The 24,327-nt window shown below is 34.1% G+C and overlaps 1 protein-coding gene across 7 annotated transcripts in view; it reads left to right on the top strand.

The window, feature by feature from the left end:
• Socs5 (suppressor of cytokine signaling 5) overlaps positions 1 to 24,327 on the top strand; it is a 57,009-nt gene that overhangs the window by 17,375 nt on the left and 15,307 nt on the right. For 2 of the 7 annotated variants that reach the window (XM_021725835.3, XM_078029256.1), the window contains exon 2: positions 9,169 to 9,273. The exons of the other annotated variants lie outside the window; for them this stretch is intronic. The gene's annotated coding sequence lies outside the window, so the exon portion shown is untranslated. The remainder of the gene's footprint in view (positions 1 to 9,168; positions 9,274 to 24,327) is intronic. 7 annotated transcript variants of the gene reach the window in all.

The raw sequence follows: 24,327 nt of genomic DNA, 5'->3' as shown, positions 1-24,327 counted from the left end.
TTTTTGGGTCAGGTGTCATGTCATGTCTACTGGGCACTATAGAACATTTGAACTCGTCTAGGAGTTTGTTAATGGCAGAGCTGGGACATGTCTCTGGACTTCAGTCTTATCCCAATTACCTCCCTGCTTCAGGTGAATTTCTTTTCATTTGGAAGAGATCTGTTTAAAAGAGACATTGGTTTATTAAGAAATGTTTTGACATCTATTTAGATGCTATTTGCTAGTTGTACTGTATATTACTTTATTATATACAATTTGGTATTTAATTATCTTACAGGTCTGTGTTACCTCCTTAGCTGAGTCTTTGAGGGCCAGTAGGCCAGGATCATTTTGGTTTCTCTTTTAGATGACTTTTAAGGCATGAAATATTTTAAACATTCAATAATTAACTTGTTGATTAGTGGGTAAATATTTCTGACAGTTTTTTTTATTTGTATCCAATTTCACATTTTAACATAATAGAAAACATAAATAGAGAAAGCCAGATTTTGTTACTTAAGGCTCACATCTTTGGGAGATTTGAGATTAAGTTACATAGGCATTGTTGTTAATTCAAAGAACCTAGTGCTCCTACAGTAAACTGACATTTAACATGTTAAGAATTAGGGAAAGTTAGGGACAATATGGTAGGTCACTTATTTAAATAAATGGCTTAGTGATCTCATTGGTGTGTGTGTGTGTGTGTGTGTGTGTGTGTGTGTGTGTTTTAAATCACAATCTAAGAGGAGCTACTAACTTTTAATGTACTGATTTGCTGTGGGTTTATTTACTTAGGGAAAAAAGAAATATTTAATGCCTTCTTAGATTGGTTTGCAAAGTGGTGCAACTGTGGTCAGTTTTACTTGATCCTAGTCGGCGTTCTTCAGAAGTGCATGTTTTGGGTGTCAAGAGGAATTAAGTGAATCCATCCTGGCAGGTGGCATCACTGGTAGAGGAGAGTTAAAGGAGCCAGGAAACTTTGTCCCCAAGAGTCATCTCTGAGGAATCTCAGCTGATTCTTAAGAATAGATAGGACTCTTAAGAATTGACCAACTTTGTCTTAAACTTCTGGCAGGAGCGTATACCCTGAGAACAGTCATACATAGACATTTAAAAGGAAAAACAATGGTTTATTTAAGTGGAACTTAAGGTATACACTTTTGTGTCAGCCCTACCAAAAGTAAGTAAAGCTGGAGGCTATAAATGAGGGGTTCTTGTGTGAGAGTGCCTAATAATAATGATCACAAGAGTCACAAATTTGTCCTTAGTTAATTTGAGTCTGATTTCATAAACTACAAATCTTCCTAACTTCCTATAGTGATGAACTTGATCTGTTTTTCACTGATAAGATTATGAGTTACTGTTCTCAAAGTTTTCAGAGACTGGCTGAAATACTAATTGTTTTTGTGCTAATTATTTACAAAAAAAAAGTAGTGCTTTGCTGTTGTTATTGTTGTCTTAGCATGATCCCTGCCCAATGTGTGACTTGTCCAGTCACCTGCCATCTGTCACTGTTGGACATCTGGATGCCTGTATTGTTGAATGCCCTTAACTGTCCACGCCCCACCCGATAGAGAACAAGGGTTTTAGATTACTTCTCCCAACATCTCCCCCTTTCAATGGGAAGCAGTTTGGAGATATCATTGCCCATTTTTTCTGTAGAAACTGATAGTGGGGAAATGTAATGGTAGTCCACTTTATGCTTTGAATATTCCCCTTGCTGCCCTGCCAATGCAAATTGTTATTTTTTAAAATAATTTTTAGATGTTGATGGAGCTTTATTTTTATTTTATTCATTTATATGTGATGCTGAGAGTTGAACCCAGTGCCTCACACTTGCTATGCAAGTGCTCTATCACTAAGCCACAACCCCAGCCTGTAATTATTTTTAAAATGGACATTTCTTTCTCTTCTTTCTCCCTGATCCTCCTTAATCTCTCCAGCCCTGCCTAATCTCAAGGGAAACAGGATTACCTTTCTTCCCCATCCTAGGCAGAATTATCTGTTCCTGAGTACACACCCACCATAGGAAGGAAGTAACCCAGACTTTGGGGATGGCACCAGAAAATCTCAGAAATGACTGTCTCCCAGATTAACAAGTGAATTACAATTCCAACAGAGAACTAGTGAAATGTAGTTTTGAGTCACCTCTTTAAAAGCCCCCTGTTCCTGCTGATGGACAGAATCACAGCCTTTGGCACAGGAGTCCCCTGTGTTTCTCCTTTGCTAGTAAAGCAATAAACCTTTTCCCTTTTTCTCAAAAAAAAAAAAAAAAAAAAAAAAAAAAGGGAATTAGGTGAGAGAATTTATGGATAAATTAGTATAAATCTGAAACTGCTGTCAGAAAAAAAAGCACGTATTAATGATAATGAACAATATTTTTATTTCTATTCCAATGACCCAATTAATATATAGTATGAATGTGAAATATTCATTCAAATTTATATTTGTGTATATCATGTTTGTATTGTCTCAAATTATCGTTTATGTGCTGTCCTTTAAATATTTTTTTGATATTAGATGTTAATAACCTCTGCTATTGGTTGAGACATTGTATTAGTCAGCTTTCAGTTACTGTAACAAAATATCTAAGCTTGTCAACTTTAAAAGAGGAAAGGTTTATTTTGGCTACAGTTTTGGAGGTTTTAGTCTATGACCAATTATTCCTATTGCTTTATCCTATATGCCTATGGTAGCATATAGTTGTGGGGCAGCCTGTTTGCTTCATGGCAGGGAACAAAACAAAGAAAGAGATCAGGTCCTTCAGTCTCTTTCAATGACAGGCCCTCACTGCTTTAAAACTTCCCACTAGGCCTCATATTCCATTAACACCAAATTAAGGACCAAGCCTCTTACCACATGGGTTTTTTTCAACCTAAGGTAGAAATTAGTTGTTTCTAAGTCTCAAATTACTTTTAAAAATTTTAGTCTACTGTGCTGCATCTTCATTTTCCCATTTTTTGATGCACACATACTCAAAACATTTAATTTTAAGACTTAATTTGTAAGGAATTAGAAAGTCTAAGGTAATTTATGTTATGTACTTTTAAAATTTAAAAATTAACATTAGTAAAATTGATTATTTAGTATATTGCTTTATAAACTTTAACTGGTACATAAATTCATAAAATCACCATCACAGTCAAGATAAAGAATCATTGTGTTTCCCCAAAAAACTACCTGGTACTCTCTTGTACCACATTCCTAGCCCCTGGCTTTCCTGCTGTAACTCTGGATAACCACTGGTTTCTTACAAATTGAAGCACTCAGTATGTTTGTTACCTTTTAAGACTGATTGCTTTTACTTAGCATGACTTTGAAATTTATCCAGATTGTTGCTTATATGAATGATTAATTCTGTTTATCATAATAGTATTCCATTGTATGGCTGTACTACATGTTGTCTGTTCACCTGTTGAAAGATATTTGTAGTATTGCCAGTTTGGGGTGATTATGAATAGAACTGTTATAAGGATTTATGTACAAGTTTTTGTGTGAACATAAGTTTTTGTTTTTCTAGGATAAATATTAAGGGTTGGGATTGTTAAGTCATATGTTTGACATAAGAAATTGCAAATTGTTTTCAAGAGTGATTGTCCCATTTTGTGTCCCCACTAGAACCTAGAAGCATTCTTGTTGCTCAGCATCTTTACCAACATTTTAAGTATTTTTAAATTTTATGTGTTTTTAATTTATTTTGGCTTAATTAGCATTTCCCAAATTAGATGGCTAACAGTGTTAAACTGTTCATGCAGTCAGCTGCCTTTCATCTGTCCTGCTTGGTGAATGGACTCTATTCAAATCTTTTGCTCATTTTGTATTTTCTTGCTGTTGAGTTTTGAGCATTCTTTACATGTTCAGGATACAAATTATGTGTCGAATATGCCATTTGTCAGTAGTTTCTCCCAGTTTGTAGTTTGTTCTTCTTTCTCTTGACAGTGTCTTTGACAGAACAAAAAATTTTTAATTTGATGAAATTGAATTTGTTTTTTTTTCTTTTATGGATGGTATTTTTGTGTCATGCTTAAAAGTAATCTTCATAACTCTGTTGCGATGATTTTATCCATAGGTTCTAAAAGTTTTATAGGTTAACATTTTACATTTACATCTATAATCTGTTTGAAGTTAATTTTTATATGAGGTTTGTGAAGTTTATGTTGAGGTTCATATGTTTTAATTTTACGTTGAAATTCACATGTTTTTGCATATGAGTGCTCAGGTTTTACAACACTTCATTTAATAAATATTATCCTTTCTCCATTGAATTGTCTTTGCACTTGTTTGAAAAATAATTGGCCATATTTTAGTGGGTCTCTTTCTTGACTATTTTGTTTCATTAATTTATGTATCTGTCCCTTCCGCAATACTATACTGTCTTAATTGATGTAGCTTTTTAGTAAGTTTTAAAATCACATAGTGTAATTCTTTTAATTTTATTCAAAATTGTTTGACTATTTCAGTTTCTTTGTTTTAGCTTTTTAGAATTAGTTTGTATCTATGAGATATACCTGGGGTTAGGGGTTGATTGGAATCCTATTACATCTATAGATCAAATAGGAAAAATAGACATCTTTATGTTGAGTCTTCAAATTTTCAAATGTGATGTATATTTATTTACATCTTTGATTTCTTTTATAGTGTTGTAGTTTTCAGCATATAGCTCTTTTAAATGTTTTGTTAGATTTATATCTTAGTATATCAGTTTTTTAGAGCCATTATAAATGGTATTTTAAAATTTCAGTTTCTAATTGTTCATTGTCAGATTATAAAAATAGGATTGACTTTAGTATTTACCTGTATCCTAAACCTTGAAACCTTACTCAGTTCTCAGTGGTGTTTTTTTGTTTGTTTGTTTGTTTTTTTGGCAGGGGGTGCTGGGGAAGTTCTCTGGGATTTCTACATAGACAAATATTTCTGTAAATGTAGCCACTTTTTTCTTTCAAGTCTGTGTGCTTCCTTCCCATACACTTTTTCTCATTAGTTAGGATTTCAAATATAGTATTGAATACAAGTGACAGAAGTAAATATCATTGATTTGTTTGCAATTACAGAGGAAAGCATTCACTTTTTTATGATTAAGTTTGAGGTTAACTGTAGGAATGTCCTTCCTTCTACTTGATTTGGGATTATTTTACTCTTCGTTTCTTCTAGCTTTTTGAAGTGGACACTAACGTAATAGTTTTGAGAATTTTTTTTTGTCAATATAAGCATTTAATATATTAACTATAAACTTTTTCTGAGCATTGCTGAACTCCATCAAATAAATGTTGACATTTTTTTATTTTCTAATTGGCCTTGACACTTCCTCTTTGTCCTGTGTGGATTACTTAGAAGTTCATTCATTGTTTAATTTACAAATTTTTAGAGGTTTTTCTGTTATTGATTTTTAGGGTAGATTCACTGCAGTCAGAGAACATATACTATGTTACTTTAGTTCTTTTATTAAATTTGTTAAAATTTGTTTTATGACCTTAAAGATATGTTCATAATGGTGAATGTTTGGTGTACTTGAAAACAGAAAATACTTAGCTGCTGTTAGGTGGAATGTTCTATAATTGTCAGTTAGATCCAGTTGGTTGTAGTGTTAAGTTTTATATTCTTGTTAATTTTTTGTGTGTGTGTACTACATTTTTTGTTACTTAGATTACTGAGAGACAGAGACAGCATTGAATTCTCCAACTATCATTGTAGACACCCCTGATTCTGAAGTTCTGTCAATTGTTTGTTCTGTTAATACCTTGAGGATTATGTTATTTGTAGTAAATTGGCCCTGATCTTATCATAATGTTTTGGGTCTTTTTTATGCCTGCTTATTTTCTTTGCTTTGAAATTTACTCTGATAAGAGCATAGCCACTCCAACTTTTTTTTCTTATATTTATTTTTTAGTTATAGGTGGACATAATATCTTTATTTTATGTGGTGCTCAGGATTGAACCCAGTGCCTCATGCATGCCCAAGTGAGCACTCCAGCTCTGAACCACAACCTCAACCCACTTTTGAATAGATTTCTATGCATTGTTTTTCCCCCCATCTACCTTTTCATCATATTTGACATGAATTTCTTATAGGTAGCATAGAATCCAGTCATCCTTTTTAAAGAAAATCTAATCTTCGGTGTCTTGTTTTATTTTGTGTGTGGTGCTAGGAATTGAACCTAGGGCTTCGTGCATGCTAGCAATTGCTTTACTACTGAGCTATGCCCCCAGCCCTTTTTATTTTTTATTTTGGGACAGTGTCTCACTAAGTTGCTGAGGCAGGCCTTGAACTTGGAATTCTCTTGTTTAAGCTTCCCAAGTCACAGGGATTGTAGGTGTGCCCACTACTCTGGCTTTATCTTGTTGTTTGTAGATAATTTACATTTAATACATGTAGTCACATGTTTAATTTTTGTTGTTGTTGTTTGCTTTCTTTCTTTCTTTTTCTGCTCCTCCTTAATCCCCTTACTGCCTCCTTTTAGATTATTTCAAGTTTTTAATATTCCATTATTTTTTATCTGTTGTGGGTTTTTAAAAATTGTATCTCATCATAGTGTAAGAGTACCCATTAGTTTGTGTAATTGCTCTAAAGGTCATATACATGTTTAGAATAAGTATTTTTTCATTTATGTGGGATGCAGAAATTTTAACACTGTATATTTCTTTACCTCCTCTCTTAAGTGTATTATCTTATTTATAACATACACACATGGAAAGCCATATTAGACAATTACATAGTTTTTGCTTTCAACTGGCAAACATGTTTGAATAATTTATTATATTACTAAGATGGCTACCTTTTTTATTCTTTCTTCATTATTGATGGTCTAGTTTTCTCTTTATATCATTTCCCATTGTCCTTGAGTAATTCTTCTAGATCAGATATGTTGGCAATAAATCCTTTTCGTTTTACCTTTACCTGAGAGTATTTTTATTTCATTTTCAATCCTAAAGGAAATTTTCATTGGGTATAGAAATTTTAAATTGTTAGTTCTTTTCTTGGAGCCCTTTAAAAATGTGCTATTTCCTTCTGGACTCCATGGTTTCCAGTGAGAAGTTTAATCATTCAGATTGCTATTCTCCTATAAGCAATTCATCACCCTTCTCCCCCCCCCCCCCGGCCCCACCCCCGCCACTATTTGGACTATAGTGTGCCTAGGCATAGTTTTCTTCTGTTTGATTTTTCTGAGTTTCTAGGATCTTATATACTTGTGCTTTTACCAGGTTTGTTTTTTTCAGTCACTCTTTGCTCAGATACTTTTCTCCATTGCATTCTTTTACTTTCTTTTCAGAGTACTGATTAGACCTTTTGATATCTCAAAGGTTCTTGAGTCTCTGTTCATTTTTTTCCCCCAGACTAGATAATTTTTATCAGTCTGTCTTCAAGTTCACTGACTCTTTTGTCATATCAACTGTACTTACTAAGCCTATCCAATGATTAATTTTAGTTATTCTGTTTTTCAGTTCTAAAATTTCCATTTGGTTTTATAGAAGTCTCCCTTCTCCATGGTTTCAGTTACTCATGGTCAACCATAGTCTGAAAATACTAACTTGAAAATTCCAGAAATAAACAATTCATAAATTTTAACTTGAGTTAAAACTGAGTAGTGTGATGGAATCTTGTGTTAATATTCATTCATTAGTAAATTAATGATCGAATGACTAATTCATTCATTCATTAATTGACCCATGAACAAATTGGTCAATTAGACAAGTAGCTGTCTTTTATTGGATTGACTTATCAGTTTCTCAGTGCATGTATATGGGATTTAATACTACCACAAATATCACCTGCAATTCTTAGAATGTATCCCTTTAGATAAGGAGTGACTGCTGTGTTTCATAGCTTCTGTTTCTTTTCTGAAACATTCTGTTTGCTTCATGACTGTTGGCACAGTCTTTAGCCCTACCTCAAATCTACTAAATTAAATTCAGGGAATGGGGTCTAGTAATTTGTTTTGAAAAGCCCTCTGATACCCTATACATACTGAATTTAAGAATTACTCCTCAATGTCGAATAACTTCACAATCACTCAGTATGGCTTAAATTCTTAGCAAAACTTTAATAGAAGGTAAAATTGCTTTTTCCCATTTTTCAAACATGCTAATATGCTCAGATCTAATTTATTGCCAAGATCACTAACACATAGATTGAAATTCACACTTTTCTTTTTTACCTGAGACGTTAAATAAATTATAAACACCACAACTTAAAATTGTTGAATGTACATATATAAGGAAATTAAACTTTGATGTAGTTTTTGGCCAGTAAATCACTTAGTCTCTGATCATTACAATGCTATAAATTGTCCTGTATTTTAAATTTCAGGATGTTAGTATTTTTTGTTAGATTTTAGGCTAACTTTCAGATTAAGATTGGGTTGAATAATTGGAAGATGGATCTTATTCTATATAATTTCTTTTTTGCACACAAGATTAATTTACATATGCTTATAAGTTATTTATGTAAATTTGCCATTCAGGACAAAAATGTCAGTCTTATCATAAGAGTCTGTTTTTAAATTAATCACATAGACCATGAGGTGTATGTAGGTTAGTGGATTAGATTAGTAGGTATATGAGGATGTGTGGGTTAGTTATGATGTATTGTTTCTCTTGTTATAAACTTTGGGGTCAGAAACACTTGTGTTCAGTTCCTAGATCTTTTACTAATGATGGGATTGGGGAAATCAAATATTAATTTTACATTATAGATTATGGATTATAGTCTATTAATATTTGTGTTAGATTTCAAGTCCATTACCCCATGGTTTCTGCATTAGCAACAGACCTCCTGTCTGCTTAATACTAGTCAAGGAATAGCAGTGTTATGGAAAAAAGGACTGCTGAATACTGAATATTATTATATCTTCCCCTAATTAATGTTATTATATCTTTCCCCTAATTCACGTGTTGAAATCTAATCCCCAGTGTAGCTGTATTAGGAAGTAGAGCCTTTGGGAGGTGATTATGTCATGAGGATGGAACCGGCATAAGTGGGATTAGTGCCTTTATAAGAGGCCAGTGAAATTCGAGTTCTTTCACTATGTGAGGTTTCCATTAGAAAATGGCCATCTGTGGAATCAGAAAGCGGGCCTTCCCAGACACCAAATCTGCTGGTGCTTTCATTTTAGACTTCCAGCCTCAAGACTGTGAAAAATAAATTTCTATTGTATACAAGCCACCCAGTTTTTGGTATTTTTGTTTTAACAGCTGTAGAAGACTAAGACAAGGGCCCTGCCCTCAAGAATCTTACTATCTATTGGAATAAACAGGAAAACAGTTTATTATGCAAAAGAAATGATTGCTATGATGAAGGTAAGTTCACAGTACTGTGGATGTGGCATGTTGGAACCAGGTCTGACCCACAGAGCTAAGCTGTTTGTAGTTTGAAATCAACTGGTGGTGTATACACCACAGAAACCCACAAATGTGCATATAGTCAGTTCTGCTATAATGGAACATTTGCATTCCTAAAAGTCACTAAATAAAAGGAAAACTGGGATTGAGACGTAACTTACACTTTAAAAAAAATAGCAACCTAATAAAAATGATAGCTTAGTTTTACATGTTAAAATGGTTAAGAAAAATGAGTATTACAGCAAATATGGTATTTCACATTGATAAAGATCTGAAGTTGGCTTGTGGAAGTAGACATGGGAAAATTTTCTCTTGTGGTTTCTGTGAAATGGTAGAAGGTTGTCAGAAATCGGATAGAGAGTTAACACCAGATGTGAATGGGTGTGACTGATAACACACAGGTGAACTGAGGTAGCTAGGAAGTGTTTGGGGTGTGTGTATGTGCTGTATATTCCTCTCAGTTGGGTGTAGTTTTCTGCATTAAACTAGTATCTAATGACACATGAGCAAATGGGATTTGTATTATTGTCATATTGTTCCCCAAAGTAACCTGCACATTGAAACAACTTGGAGTTTTCAAAACCAACATTGTAGCAGAACTGAGTGGTTAGCATCCAGCCCACTCTGAGACCTGTTTTATAACATGCCACTGGAAATGGCACTTGAAGAGACTTAAGGAATGAGTATGGTATTTTGTCAAGTATAGTAAATGTAGAAGGAGTGCATACCAGAGAACAACAGCATGTGGAAAGGCATACAGAAGAAAACCTATTGCATTCAGGAAACATATGTGGTTAGAACTATACCAGAGAACAACAGCATGTGGAAAGGCATACAGAAGAAAACCTATTGCATTCAGGAAACATATGTGGTTAGAACTTGAAAGGAAGGAAAAAGAAACTCTGTTAATAAAACTTAATGATTAAGCAGGGGCCAAATTCACAATGACCAGATATCTAATTGAAAGAATGTACATTTTATCTCTGAAGGTGTAGAGACCAGGGAATTTTGAACAGGGAATTATATATTTTTTAAAAATATTTATTTTTTATGTGTAGATGGACACAATACAAAGCCTTTATTTTTATGTGGTGTTGAGAATGAAATCCGGGTCCTGCCCATGCTAGGTGAGCGCTCTACCGCTGGGCCATAATCCCAGCCCCGGGAATTATATTTTCTAATATGATTTATATGGCACTATCTGGTGACAGTAGGATGGTAGTTTGAAGAAGACCATTGGGGTCTGAGAATCTAGGGAGCTCAGGAGGAACAAGTGTGTGTCTTCCATAGAGCTATAAATGCTTTACGGACAACTGTGTCCTTTCTTTGTTCCTAGTAATCGTTATTATTGTAATTCTGTTTCTTGATTTTAAGAGCTGGGGTCATGAGCAGATGGTAATGAGCAGGTGAATTTATAGCCAGCTTTACAATAGCTATTTTCACTATTAGCTTTATTCTTACAGTGTTTAAAAGTGGTGTGGTGAATCATTTGAAGAAGTTTTAACATCTTAAGGTGAATTCATTGAAAAATAATTATATGGGCCAAAGTTCTCTTTGCCCACTGAATCCCTTTGGCGAGGGCACTGGGAATGTAACCTTGGTGGGGGGGGACATAATTTACCACTGAGCTACATCCCCAGCCCATTTTTTTATTTTGAGACAGAGTCTCACTAAGTTGCTTAAGGCCTTGCTAAATTGCTGAGATTGGCCTTGAACTTACGGTCTTCCTGGTTCAGCTTCCCTAGCCATTAGAATTATAGGCATGCGCCACTGTGTCTGGCTAGATTCATAGTTTTTCCCAAATTATAAGAAATGAAGAAATAAAAGGAGAAAACTCAAGGGTTAAAAAAAAAAAAAGCTATTACTGTATTCCTTCAAGTGAAAGTTATATTTAGATGCAGATGATTTGAGTAACAAGTCTAAATTAAGAAAGCCATATATCCCTTCCTTTAAAATATTGTTTTCTCACTTTGTACCTTTTGATGTGTGTTACAGAGAGTAGGGCACTTATAATCTGGTTGAATATACCAAAAGCACACTAAATTCAATTGGAAACAGGCTTAAAACATAAAACCGTGCCTATAGCTTCCAGGTACTTAATTCACATGTCCCACAGTGTATTTAGGTTATAATTATTATACAACAAATATTTGTTAAAAGGCTAAAATGCAGTACCCAAATTTAGGGCCAGTTAGAGCCAAGAAGTAATGGAAACATTGCAAGTTTTTTTTTTAAATAATTTTTTGATCTTTGAGACTGAAGAGTGTAATTAATAGGTTATGGATTCACAGAGGCTATATACTCAGAGTAATTTGACTCAATATTTCTTTGAGGCAATAGTTGCTGCTGTTTTTTTTTTTTTTAGTTTCACAATTGGGCATTGATGGGATTTTTATTTTTAATGATAAAATTTAAAAGTTACAAAAATTACACATGATCATCTTAGAACAATTAAGTATTCTACTTGTTAAGATAAAAATTAAAATTCCTCATATGCTTCAAGAGTGCTGATTTTTTTTTTAATTCCTTGCCTGCAACTCTTTGATAGGGATCAGGTCATCAAATACCAAGTTCCTACTATAGATAATGTTTACCTAAGACTTACTAACCTATGACAGCCATTTGTGAAAAGAAACCATGAATGTGGGCGTATAAAAATGAAACTTATTATCAGGAAGTGGTTATAGTTACACTATAAATCATTTACCTCAGTTTACTTTAAAGGTAGATATTTCCAATCCTTACTTAATCTTGACAGCTCCAAATTATACATATTTCCATATTCCTGTACCTTAATTTTCTCAGAAGTTATAATCTTTTCCTTTATGCCAGTATTTTTTCTAGTCCTTTGCATTTACTAAAACAGTATTGTACCTTTCTGTCATGAAGTTTTTTCTCTTTAACCCCTGTCCTCCATACATTCATTCATACTGCTTTATTTTCTGACTGATTTGTTTGGCTCTTCTAAAACATGCAGTGAATTATCTATGGAGTTATAATCACTTATAAGACAAAAGTCAAAGAATAAAAGCACTTTGATTAGCATGACATGTAAGATCCTTTAGTGTCTCTCTTCTCTGCCTTTCAGGTTGCTTTTTCTTTTACTGTACATCTGCTGTACTTCAGCCATTGGAACCCCTCTCTGCCTTTGGGAAAGGCAGGTCTTTTCCTGAGTCTGTGCTTTTACAGTGTCTCTGTCTGAAATGCCCCTTTCCACCTGACAGATAATCATTCTTTAAAACCCAGCTCGAGATCCTCTTGTCTATAAAACCTGCCTGTTCCCTGTGGATGTTAGGTTTAGTTAGGTGTATGTTGCAAGTTATGAAAACTCCAAAATCCCAACAGGCTAAAGACAGTATTAACTTCTGAACTCTGAACTGTAGAAGTTCAGAGTTTATAATGTAAGGCTAAAATGGCAGCTCTGCTTCATGAAGTAATTTTTAGCTCATGGCTTCAGAATGTCTCAGATTTGACCTTAGGCCTCATAGTTCAAAACTGGGTGTCTTTATTTTAAACAGCAGGGTACAGGAAGAAAAAAAGAAAGGAAGGAGAGAAGGGCCTGTAACAGAGGTCTCTTAAGAAAGCTTTCCTAACCAAAGGTCGAATATGCTGTCTGATACGTAGATGCTAACACACAATAAGGCGGGCAGGGAGATGGGAAGTTCATTGGATTAGACAAAGGGGAATGAAGGGAAGGGAGGAGGGATGCAAATAGGAGACAGTGGAATGAATTTGGCCTAACTTTCCTTTTTTCATATATGAATACATGACCAGTGAAACTGCAGATCGTGTTCAACCACAAGAATGGGATCCTAATTAGAACATCGGTTATATTCCATGTGTGTATGTATAATATACGTCAAAATACATTCTACTGTCATGTATGTCTAAAAAGAACAAATTAAATAAAGAAAAAAGAAAAAATGTTTTCCTAAAGCTTCCATCATATATATGTGCTTCATTTCACTAACCAGAACTTAGTCCATGGCTGCAAAGAAGGTTGGAGAAATGTAGTCTTTATTCTGGGTAGCTTTGTGCCAGTTAATTATGTTATTATAAGGAAGAAAAGGAGAACAGGCATGGGGACAGCTTGCAGTCTGGCACATTCCCTCAACTAGAGATAGTTGCTTTGTGCTTTGCATTCCCATGGCACTCTTAATTAATTCACACTTAAATTGTAATTTATTTCCCTTTTCTCCTGGATTGTATACTTCTCAGAGACTGTGTTTCATCTTGTTATCTCCAGCACCGTATATAAAGTTTACCACATGGTCCATGGCCCATGTTGAATTAATAAACATATTCAGGAAGAATACAGCAAAAATATCAGAGACACACACCAATAGCAATATTTAAATTCCAAAGTATTTAAATAAGCCATTGCTTATGTAGACATTAGTATCTACTTCTTATACTTAAATTTTGTTTTTCTTTTCTTCATTAAATGAAGAGAAGTAGATACTGCCAGTTGTAAAGGACTTGGCTTGTCCTGTTAAATATCTCAAGATGGATTGATCATATAGAACATGAAGTAATTTAAAAGTTCACATAATTCTTCTGTTACACTTTTTTATTGGACTAAAATGGACATGAAATTTAACATTTTTAAGTGTACAGTTCTGTAGCATTAAGTGCCTTCACATTGTCATAACCATCACCACCTGTCACCAAAACTTTTTCATCTTCCCCTACAGAAACTCTGTACCCATTATACATTAACTCTCTTTTCTCTCCTCAGCTTCTGGAAACCACCTTTCTGCCTTGTGATTCTATGAATGTGACTACTCAAGGGACCCATGTTAGGGGAGACATACATATTTTTTGTCTTTCATTTAGCTTAAAATTTTCAAGGTTCAACCATGTGGTAGCATGTGTTAGTATTTTCTTCTTTTTTAAGGTTGAACAATGTTCTGTTTTATTTGTACCAGTTTTTTCTATTCATCTGTTAGTGGACACTTGGGTTGCTGTGTTAGATTGTTTTTTGGAAGGCTTGTTTTCCACAAGTATTCTCAGCATTCAGGTAGTGTTTGATCTGTTGTAATATTACTATCAGTACCCCCAAACACAAACCACACACTTATATAATTTTTTAAAGGAAATTTAAGAAAAGTGCAAATGAGATAGAACCAGTCTGTTCTTATTAAAATAGGTTAAGTTTGGAATGAGAAGTAAATACAGTAATATATTTCATGAAAAAAGACTAGATTTTTGTACTCTCCTGAATACATGGTAAAAGACACAGTAGAATCCTATCTGTGAGTGCCTAATCTTTTGAAATAAAAAGGATCTTAAAGATTGGACAATAACTCTTCTTCCTCTCCTCAGCTTCTGGAACCACCTTTCTGCCTTATGATTCTATGCAGCTTACTGATTTTGCTCACCAATTCTCTGTAGCATTGATGAGAAAAGAGTTCTGTTCTCACTGGGTTGAGGAAGAAAAATTAACTCCATTCCTCCTACTTGACCTCGATGTAGTGATAGTAATTGTTAGATATTTGATTACCAGTAATTTTCCTGATACATGGAAAATTCTAGTTTGGAACCTCTATCTCAGTGGGCACGTAGTCCGAATTAACAATCAGATTTGGTTACTAAAATTCTCTGGTCAAGCTTTCAAATATCTATTTAAGTAAAATACCTATTCAGTGGTTTAAATAGGATCTCATAGAAGCCTTCCCATTGAAGCTAATTCTTTGGTCAGTTTGGCAAAATGGTGAGCCATACTTTAGCTGACCAACTCACAGATCAGCTGTTGATCTATCAGTTGCCTGAGCCAAGATAGAAACACCAGAACCAAGTAAAGCACCTTGGTTCTATACCTTTATATCTTTTTCTTTAAAAATCTGAATGTAAATTTTTATCCTTTTCTTAGGTACTTATAAAAAGCAATATAAAACCATTCTTTGTCTTTTAAATCTTAAAGTACAGTTGTACAGATAAAATTGACTTGATCTGAATTAAAAAGAACAATTTGTAGTGTTAATTATAACAATTGTAGTGTTAATTGTAAACCCTTTTAGAGAAATCAACAGGTAGATATTAGAACTTGATGTAGATGTTAAAAATAGAATGGTGGAGGACAGAGTAGAGGAGGTGCTTCAGAGTAAGGAGAATTAAGTTTGAATAAAATGGGGCCTAATAATAGATGGCAGTAAGTGAACAACAGGCACAAGATACTGTAGCTGTTAAATGTTCAGAAAGGAGATAAGTCTGGCAGAGTTATGAGTCTGGGAAGATGGGAGAGACTAAGATGTTTTAGAATGGAAAAATGTGGCAACATAAATCTAGACAATGTTACAGGTAGAGAGAAAAGGTACATTTGAGGAACATTTTGGAAAAAAAGCTATTAAATTAGGCAACATTAAATATGATGATGTTAAAGAAGAATAAAATACTCCTAAATATTTTCTAGCAGTTCTGTAGAAAGATGGTAATGACATCCCAGTTTGGGGAGAAATGTTAAATTTTAAATACAGTGAATTTGACGTACATTGGAGAATATCCAAAGTGGGCCAGACTTTGAGGCTGTTAATGAACTAAATAGTGTATTTAAAATGTGGACTAGAAGTATGTTTCCCATAAACACCCACCTGTACTCAAGGAGGTAAAAATTGGTCCTAGAAAATACTTGGGGGAAGGTAAGAACATAGGTTCTCATAGTTTCTATATATAGGTGAAAATTCTTTAAAATCAAAGATTTTTCTTCATTAGCTTCACTTCACTGAAGGAACTAGATGAAATTCACATCCAGGAAAGTGAAGTTTTTCTCATAAAATTAAATAAGGGAGCCAATTGCTTTATGTGGCTTAGTAAGGTGCAAAATGGACAAGAACTCAGATTCTTTAATAAAGATTAACATCTTAGAATTAATAGTTAATTGTAGCAGAATAATATGTCAAGAAGTACATTCTTTAAAATATTCTTATTGAAAGTTATTGAATTAACTCTTACATAGTTTAATTTTACAACATTTAAAATAATTTATAATGTATAATTGAATGTTCTATATTTTCCTTTAGTGGAAGCTTCAATTGGATTGTCTATGCCAAATATCTGTGGCTTTCTCAGAATGCCTCTTTGTGTAGATGGGAAAATATGTATAACCATATTGAAGTCAAGTAGAAAAAAATTTGGCACAATCATGTTTCCATGATTATTGGACTAGAGATTGTCCTAAGATATAATATCTTATAGTAATGATAATGGTTATATAATTGGAGAAATAATAGTCTAGTGTAGGGATGGGCCATTATTTGGCTTTCACTGAACACTTCAGGTGATTGTTAGTAGCACTTTGCTGTTGCCTACAACAAATATTGCTCTCTTTGCTCTGTCTTGTGTATGCTTTTCCCCCCTCTTTATTTTCCTTTTTATAGTAAAATGTAAAATATATATTTCTATGTATGTATATATACACACACATAGAAAACAGTGAATACAAGATGAGCGGTTTTAAGGCGTATTTACTACCCAGATTAAGTAATAGAACATTGGGAGTATACCAAGAAGCTTGTTGTATTGCCCCTTTCTCAGTTGAACACTACCTGTTGCCACTCCATCCCAGCCTTCAGAAGTAAGCATTTTTTTAAATATTTATTTTTTAGTTATAGGTAAACACAATATTTTTTATTTTATATGGTGCTGAGGCTTGAACCCAGTGCCTCACGCATGCCAGGCAAGCGCTCTGCCTCTGAGGTACAACCCCAGCCTAGAAGTAAACATTTTTATAGTTTGGCAAAATCATTTTTTTCCTTCTCTGTAAAGATTTACCATCTAATGTATCCCTAAATGATATAGTTTAATTTTGGTTTTATTTATTTATTTATTTATTTTGTTTTGGTACTGGAGATTGAACTCGGGGTCACTTTACCACTGAGCTACATCTCTAGCCAGTTTTTGAGACAGGTTCTTGCTGAGTTGCTGAGGCTGGCCTTGAACTTATATGAATATGCCACAATACGTTTTCTTCATTGTATTTCATAATATTGAATAATTTAGCTGTGACAATTCTATATATTTATTTCTTGGTATACATGGGCACCAGTGTTTACCCTCAGGAGTAGAATTGCTGTCATTAGAAAATTTCATATCCTCAAATTCACTGGATAATACCAAACTATTTTTCAAAGCAGTTATACTAATTTATATTTGCCCCAACAGGATATGAGCATTCCTATTGTTTTACATTCTTGCTGTTACAAAATTAAGTATTTTGGGCAGAAGAACTGTATCTTTGTGATTTTTATTAAGGAGTTCTTTATATTTTCTGAATGCTCATCCTTTAGTCTCCAACCATTTTTATTGAAAATGTAATTTCCTACTTTTGGGTTGTGGGTTTTTTGGGTTTTTTTGTTTGTTTGTTTGGTTTTTTTATTTGTTCTTGTTGGTATCAGGAATTGAACCCAGCTGCACTTAACCACTGAGCTACATCCCCAGTCCTCATTATTTTGAGACAGTGTCTCACTAGTTGCTTAGGGCCTTACTAAGTTTCTGAGTCTGGCTTTGATTCTCCTGCCCCAGCCTCTATGAGCCACTGGGAATACAGGGATGTGCCTGACCCTATTTGGTGTTTTTGATGGACAAAAATTCTTAATTTTAATGTCATGTAATTTATTATTACAAATAATGCTTTTTTCCTGAAAAAACTTGCAGATCTTAGATTTATCCTAGATATTTCATACCATTGAGGCTATTGTAAATGATATATACTTTTACATTTCATTTTATTACAAACATATAGGAATAAAATACATGCTTTATATATTGATTAGAGCCTATTATCCTTTCTAAATTCTTATTAGTTCTTAAAATTTATTATCATTTTGGAGTTTGGAATATGTAACTATATCATGAGAATGATATTTTTGTTCTTGGCAAAATTATATGAGTCTATAAGGATAAAATTAATCAGTGTCTTTTGTTTTTTGTGTTAAGCTGGCTAGTATCTTCATCACAATGTGGATACGGGGCATCCTTATTTTAAGAAACACTTAAATCTCAGTGATCTCACTGTTTTATCAAGGATGTGGTGACATTTTTTTTTTTAAGACTCTTTATCAGGTTAGTTAAAGGTTATTTTTCGCTATAATTTGCCTAAAAGTTTTCATCACAAATGGATGCCATATCTTACCAAGTGCTTTTTCTATCTCTAATGAGATTATCCTATACTTTTTTCTTTATCATTGTGATAATTTTCATTAGTTGATTTTCTAATGTTAATCCAACCTTGCATTCTTAGGCTGTATCTAGCTTGATCGTTTTTATGTATTGCTGGATTTTTTAATGTTTTACTTAAAACATAACATGAAAGACTTGTGTCTGTATTCATGAGAGATTATTCTGTATTCTTTCTTCTCATAGTGTACTTGTTGGGCTTTGATATTAGGTTATGCTAGACTAATAATATGGGGAATATTTAGTAAAAGCTTTGTATATTGGAATCTTTTTTTCTGAAATGATGATAGAATTAACCAATAAAGGAATCTAGGCCTAGAGGTTTCTTTTGGGAAAAGAATTTGATTGCAGATACTTTTATTTGGTTCTTTACATATTTTCCATACTAATTTTTGTCAAGTTTGACTTTTATTTAATATGGTTGGTAAGCATTTTAGTGTTAATCTCTAAGCCTGGTCATTTGATACCCACAATATCTGTGGATCTATCTGTTCCTGTGGATTCTTATTCTTACCCATGATGATTTGGCTTGTGTATGCAAGATTTAATTCTCTTGCTTATTTTTCTTAAAATTATTTGTGGGTGGTATTTGAGGCCTAGAATGAATTCCTTTAGAGATGGTTTATGTTTGCTTCTACTAAAATGTGTGTTCAAACCACTAGCCCAGGAATATTTTTAAAGAATTTCACAGATTAAAGTTACCTGGGTTATAAACTCCCTGCAAACCCAGACTGCAAATCCTTGTTTCATCCTTTTTTCTCTTGATTGTCTTGGGGCTTAAACAACCTTCCTTGAAGTCTCTTAGGGGTAGCATTGGATTTCGATTTAATTATAGTTTCCCCTCACGTGAGGTCATATAGCCCTTTGGGATAACTAGTGTGGGGAAGGAGTTCTGTTATGATTTGATTCTTAAATGTCCTCTGAGAGTTCATGTGTTGAAGACTTGGTCCCCAGTGCAGCCGTGTTTGGAGGTGGGGTCTTTGAGAGGTGACTGGACCATGAGGGCTCTGAACTCATGATCATGGATTAATCCATGATCAATTCATGGCTTCATGGGTTTCAGGGAATGGACTTCCTTACAAAAGTGACCTTTGTCTTTGCTTCCTAGCTGCCATGAGGTGAGCAGCTATGCTCTGCCATGTGACCCTTGTCATGATGTTGCCTCATCATAGGCCTGTAATAATGGAGCCAGCCACACATGGATTGAAGTCTCTAAAACTGTGATCCAAAATAAATTCTCCAGCTTTTGAGAAATCTGTACCTTGACATTTTTTAATATATCCTCTGAGGCTATTGAAAACAGACTTAATTTAAAATACATCTGCAGGTATGTACCAGGGCCAGTGTCTGATGGAGTAGGGGCTGTTCCATGACCTCTCTGGGTTTCCACTTGTTAACATTCAGTTTGGCAGTTTCCCACTATCTTGTCAACTTCTTATTTTGAGGTATTTTTTTATTTTTTGTGTGGAGGATTTTTAGTTTTTTTTCAGCAGGAGGGTTGGTCTGTTGTTACCAGAAATAGTAGTCCTTTTGTTTTTATTTTTCCATTTAATCTTTTATTAACCATTTTCCCCTTAGCACTGATGTTAATGACTTAGTTTTGTGAGCATTTATATATTGAACACCTAATATATACCAAGCATGGCACCAAAAAAAAAAAAAAAAAAAAGACTCTGCTTTCTTTACACTTAAATTGGAGTGGTTTCTGGATTGTGGGAGTAGTTGTAGTACTAGGATGGCATTTTTTAAATTGCTTCACAGAGTGTTAAGTGTCCTGTGAGATATTAATAAGGTTGCCATTGTCAAACAAGTTTGAGAAATAATGCCCAGGAGGATATTCTGTCTGAGACCTGAGGCATGAACTTTCTCAAACTGAAACCTTTTGAACTTGCTCAAACTGAAACCTTTATTTGTAGAATGCCTCTTAATATCCTATTGTATACCAGAATTCCAGGGGAAATAGTTTATGAAATGCTGAACTAGGACCACAGGCATCAAACATTTCTATATTACTACATGTTGTCACTAAGTAATTTCATTTGCTGCTGTTCCACAGTTATGTGAAAGGGGAATGCTTGCTGAGGAAGGAAGCCAGGTGTCTATACTCTGTCTTATCTGACTTGGCCATGGGTGGTTGGACTGGTGAGAATACCTAAATTAATGATGGCAATCAAAAAATAAACAAATGAATACAGATGGCAATCATAGTTCAGCCACTGGCCAACCAAGTAGACAAGCACAGAAAGTTTTGTCCATATGGCAATGAGCTTCACCAGTCTTGGTTCTCACGGGCCTTGTGATTGACCAAAATATGGCTCTTTTAATTTAAATTTTTAGCCAGATATACTCAGGGTAGACAAGATGGAATGGTGATTCCTATAAGTATATACAGAATGATATGTATCATAAAACTCACAAAAAGAAACAGCATAGGAGTTAAGCAGTAGAAGCAGAATTGGAAAAGTCAAGAGGAGGAGATAAGAGGGACCTCAATCAGTAAATAGTGAAAGGTATAAGAAAGTGGCACTCTTGTGAGATAGAAAAAGAAAACAGCTTGGAAACAGTGATAGCAGCTGATGGCTAGAGGCAAATCAGATTCTAAAGGCTGATGCTCAGGGAGTTACCTAAACCTAATAATGAACAGAGTTCTTGAATGAGGATCCACCAGCTCCTGTAGCTCCTGCTGTCAGTCCCTAGGGCGTCCTGGTGGAATGAGGCCAGGTTCTCAGGTCTAGTATCTTGAGGGCCAGGCCCATTTGTGTTACTGATTTTGTCATTGGATTTCTATGACAATTCCTGTTCCCCTTGTTATTAAAGTCATGCTTATCAACATCTTCCACCACACACACACACACCTATGTTTGTCTACTGAGTGTCAGAACCTTGCAACCAGAGAGACTGATAAATGAATAAATTTGTGTTCATAAATGACTGACATGTAAGCAAAATTGAATTCATATCAGAAAGCTACTGTTTTATTAACAATTAGCATTTTTTATAACATGGAATACCCACCATTCCTACCACTGCTTTTTACTTCCTCTTCTTTTTATTACATTTTGGAAATTGTCACCTAAGCTCAGCTGTACTAGCTGTTAATATTATGTATCACATAGTCTGTTTCTGTTGGTTGGCCTATAAATAGTATCTCTATATGCAACAAATGCACATTACTTCCTACTGGCACTCTATTGAAAAGTGTATTTCCTATGTGTCAATCCAATATTACTTACCACTAATCCCCAGTACCGTTGAGAGTCAGGCAAAAACCTGAATTTGTTATTCTTTTTCCATTGATTGTGTTCTTCCCCTCCAACCCCTCATTTCTTGTCTTTGCTCACTGTTGTCCCACCTTTTCCTTTAAAAGTTTATTTATTCTGCATTTTACATATATAACTTTGGGCTTATAATATAAAAGTAGGTCTTTTTCAAGAGTCAGTTTCTTTTTTAAATAACATTAGTTCAACTAGGAAACTAATAAGTATTGAGTCTAATGTTTTAGAAAATACAGAAAAAAAAACCTGAAATTAAAATAATAAAAAGCTAACCAGAGAGTACTATATTGGTATAATCTTTATGTGTGTATGTGTTTGTATCATGCACACATATTATGATTATGCACACACTATGATTATATATAATAGTGAGGTTCATTGTGACATATTTATACATGCTTCATAACATGATTTATTTCATTCCCAGCATTTCCACTTGCGCTCTTCTCCTCCCTGACCTTGATCTCCTTCCTCAGCTCTATTGGTCTCCTTTATATTTTCATGAAATCCCTTTTTAATTTCTTTTTTCTCTCTCTAGCTTCCATGTATGAGAAAGAACATAAAACTCTTTGACTTTCTGAGTCTGGCTTATTTAGCTCAACATGATGCTCTGCAGTTCCATTTATTTTCTGGCAAATGACATAATTTCATTCTTCTTTATAGCTAAAAGAACTCTACTGGGTATAGTTACCACCTTTTCTCTATACATTCATCTGTTGACAGCCATCTAAGCTGGTTTCATGCTTGGCCATTATAATATGTGCACTATAAATATGCCTACCCATAGTCTTTTTAAAAATATATATTTGTATTTATGTATGTTTGTGTGTTGAGCTCAGTTTAAAATTTTAAGATTCTCTTTTAATTGAAAAGTAGTATGATTAGAATTAGAGTTATCACTGTTGTACTTTTAGGTCTTAAATAAAGAGTCTATTTATGGAATGCTATGTTTCTTTTTTAAATTCTAATATTAAAAAAAATCAGAGATATTTGAGATTAGCTAATTCAGGTTACCTATAGAGGAAGGACTACCTTGGATGGCTAGGAAGAACATTTTTTTATCTGCTTTAACGTCTCCCATGAAAGACTCTTCACAAATCTCTTTTGGTTGTTTATTTACATTCTTAACATTTAAAATATTAATTTTTTCTGAGAGTTTTGTTATTATCTTCAGAAGGATTGAGTAGCCAGTCAGAATTCTTTTAGAGGAAGATTTTTTAATAATAAACAACCATTTGGTCACTTTCATTTTCCAGGTAATTGAATTTCAATTTAATTTTTTAATCTTCATATTCCTATAGTACTGTTAGTTGTTTGTTTGTTTTTGTTCCTTTTGTGCAGAGTTCTTAAAATGTATAAGAAGCAACCTCCCTTGATTTTTTTTTTTCTTTTTCTTTTTCTTTTTCTTTGATGCTTGAAATTCTAGGATAAATATTCTGGAAGATGTCCCAAAGGGGAGTGAGAGTGGAGGAAGGTAGACTGTATAGGCAACTGTTGCAGTTAGTCCATTGCAAATGATGATAAAGACTGGACCTGGGAGATGGGCTGTGGAGGGGAAAAAGATGGACCTGTATGGCTGTGGAATAGATTGTAGACCCATATCCTCATAGTTCACCACTCCCCAGGCAGTAGTAACTCTAAGACAGCTACCACAGTTTCTCCCTGCCATTTTCATCTCATCCTTTAGGGGCATAAAGAAGTTAGAACTCTTGCTAAAGGAATAATTTGAAAGAAATGTCCTGTCAGCCTTTCTCCTTACCCTTGCATTTCTTTTAGTTTCAGTTTTCATGTTATTGGTAAATAGCTACGTGATTGATTTTGGGGTATTGATCTTGTACCCTGCTGAACTCATTTATTATACAGTTCAGGGATTTTGGCTTTTTTTTTTTTTTTAACAATTGTTTTGGTTTTCCATGTGGATAATCATGTCATTTGAAAGCAAAAAGTTTTATTCTTTCCAATTTGTATGCCTTTCTTTTTCCTGTCTTATTGAACTGGCTGTTGTACCACCTTTGACTTCTTGCTCTGCCCATTTAATTAGAAATCACAATTATTACAAAAAAATGACTTCTGCTACCCAGAATACCTGCCAGGGTTAATGTGTTCCTTGTGCAAAGATTTTTAATTACTGCTTCAAAGTCTTTAAAGGTTATAGTCTAAACCCCTACTTCCCCCGTCCCACCCCACCCCCTATGTTGGAGCTTGAATCCAGGGCCTCACACATGCTAGACAAGCACTCTGCCACTGAGCTACATCCCCAGCCTGGTCTGTCAATTCCTATTTCTTATCAAGTCAACCTTGGTAATTTTGTGTTTTTCTAAAAATCTAGCTATTTAAAATTTTTTTTTAACGTACTGGCTTATAATGATCATAATAATCTCTCTTAAGTTTTTACATCTTTATGTGTTCCTTTTTTCATGTCTTACCTTGTGTGTACATGTAGTTTGTGTCCCTAGGCTACTATACTATTTAAGGATTCTTTGATCTTTGCTTGCTCTGGTCAGTGTACTTGCATGTAGCACTTTTGTCTAGCCACACTCCACCCCTTCTAATTTTTAGTTTC

The sequence above is a fragment of the Ictidomys tridecemlineatus genome, chromosome 12 (assembly GCF_052094955.1).
Source record: "Ictidomys tridecemlineatus isolate mIctTri1 chromosome 12, mIctTri1.hap1, whole genome shotgun sequence".
NCBI classification, from domain to species: Eukaryota; Metazoa; Chordata; class Mammalia; order Rodentia; family Sciuridae; genus Ictidomys; species Ictidomys tridecemlineatus.
This window is presented reverse-complemented; position numbering and strand designations above follow the sequence as displayed.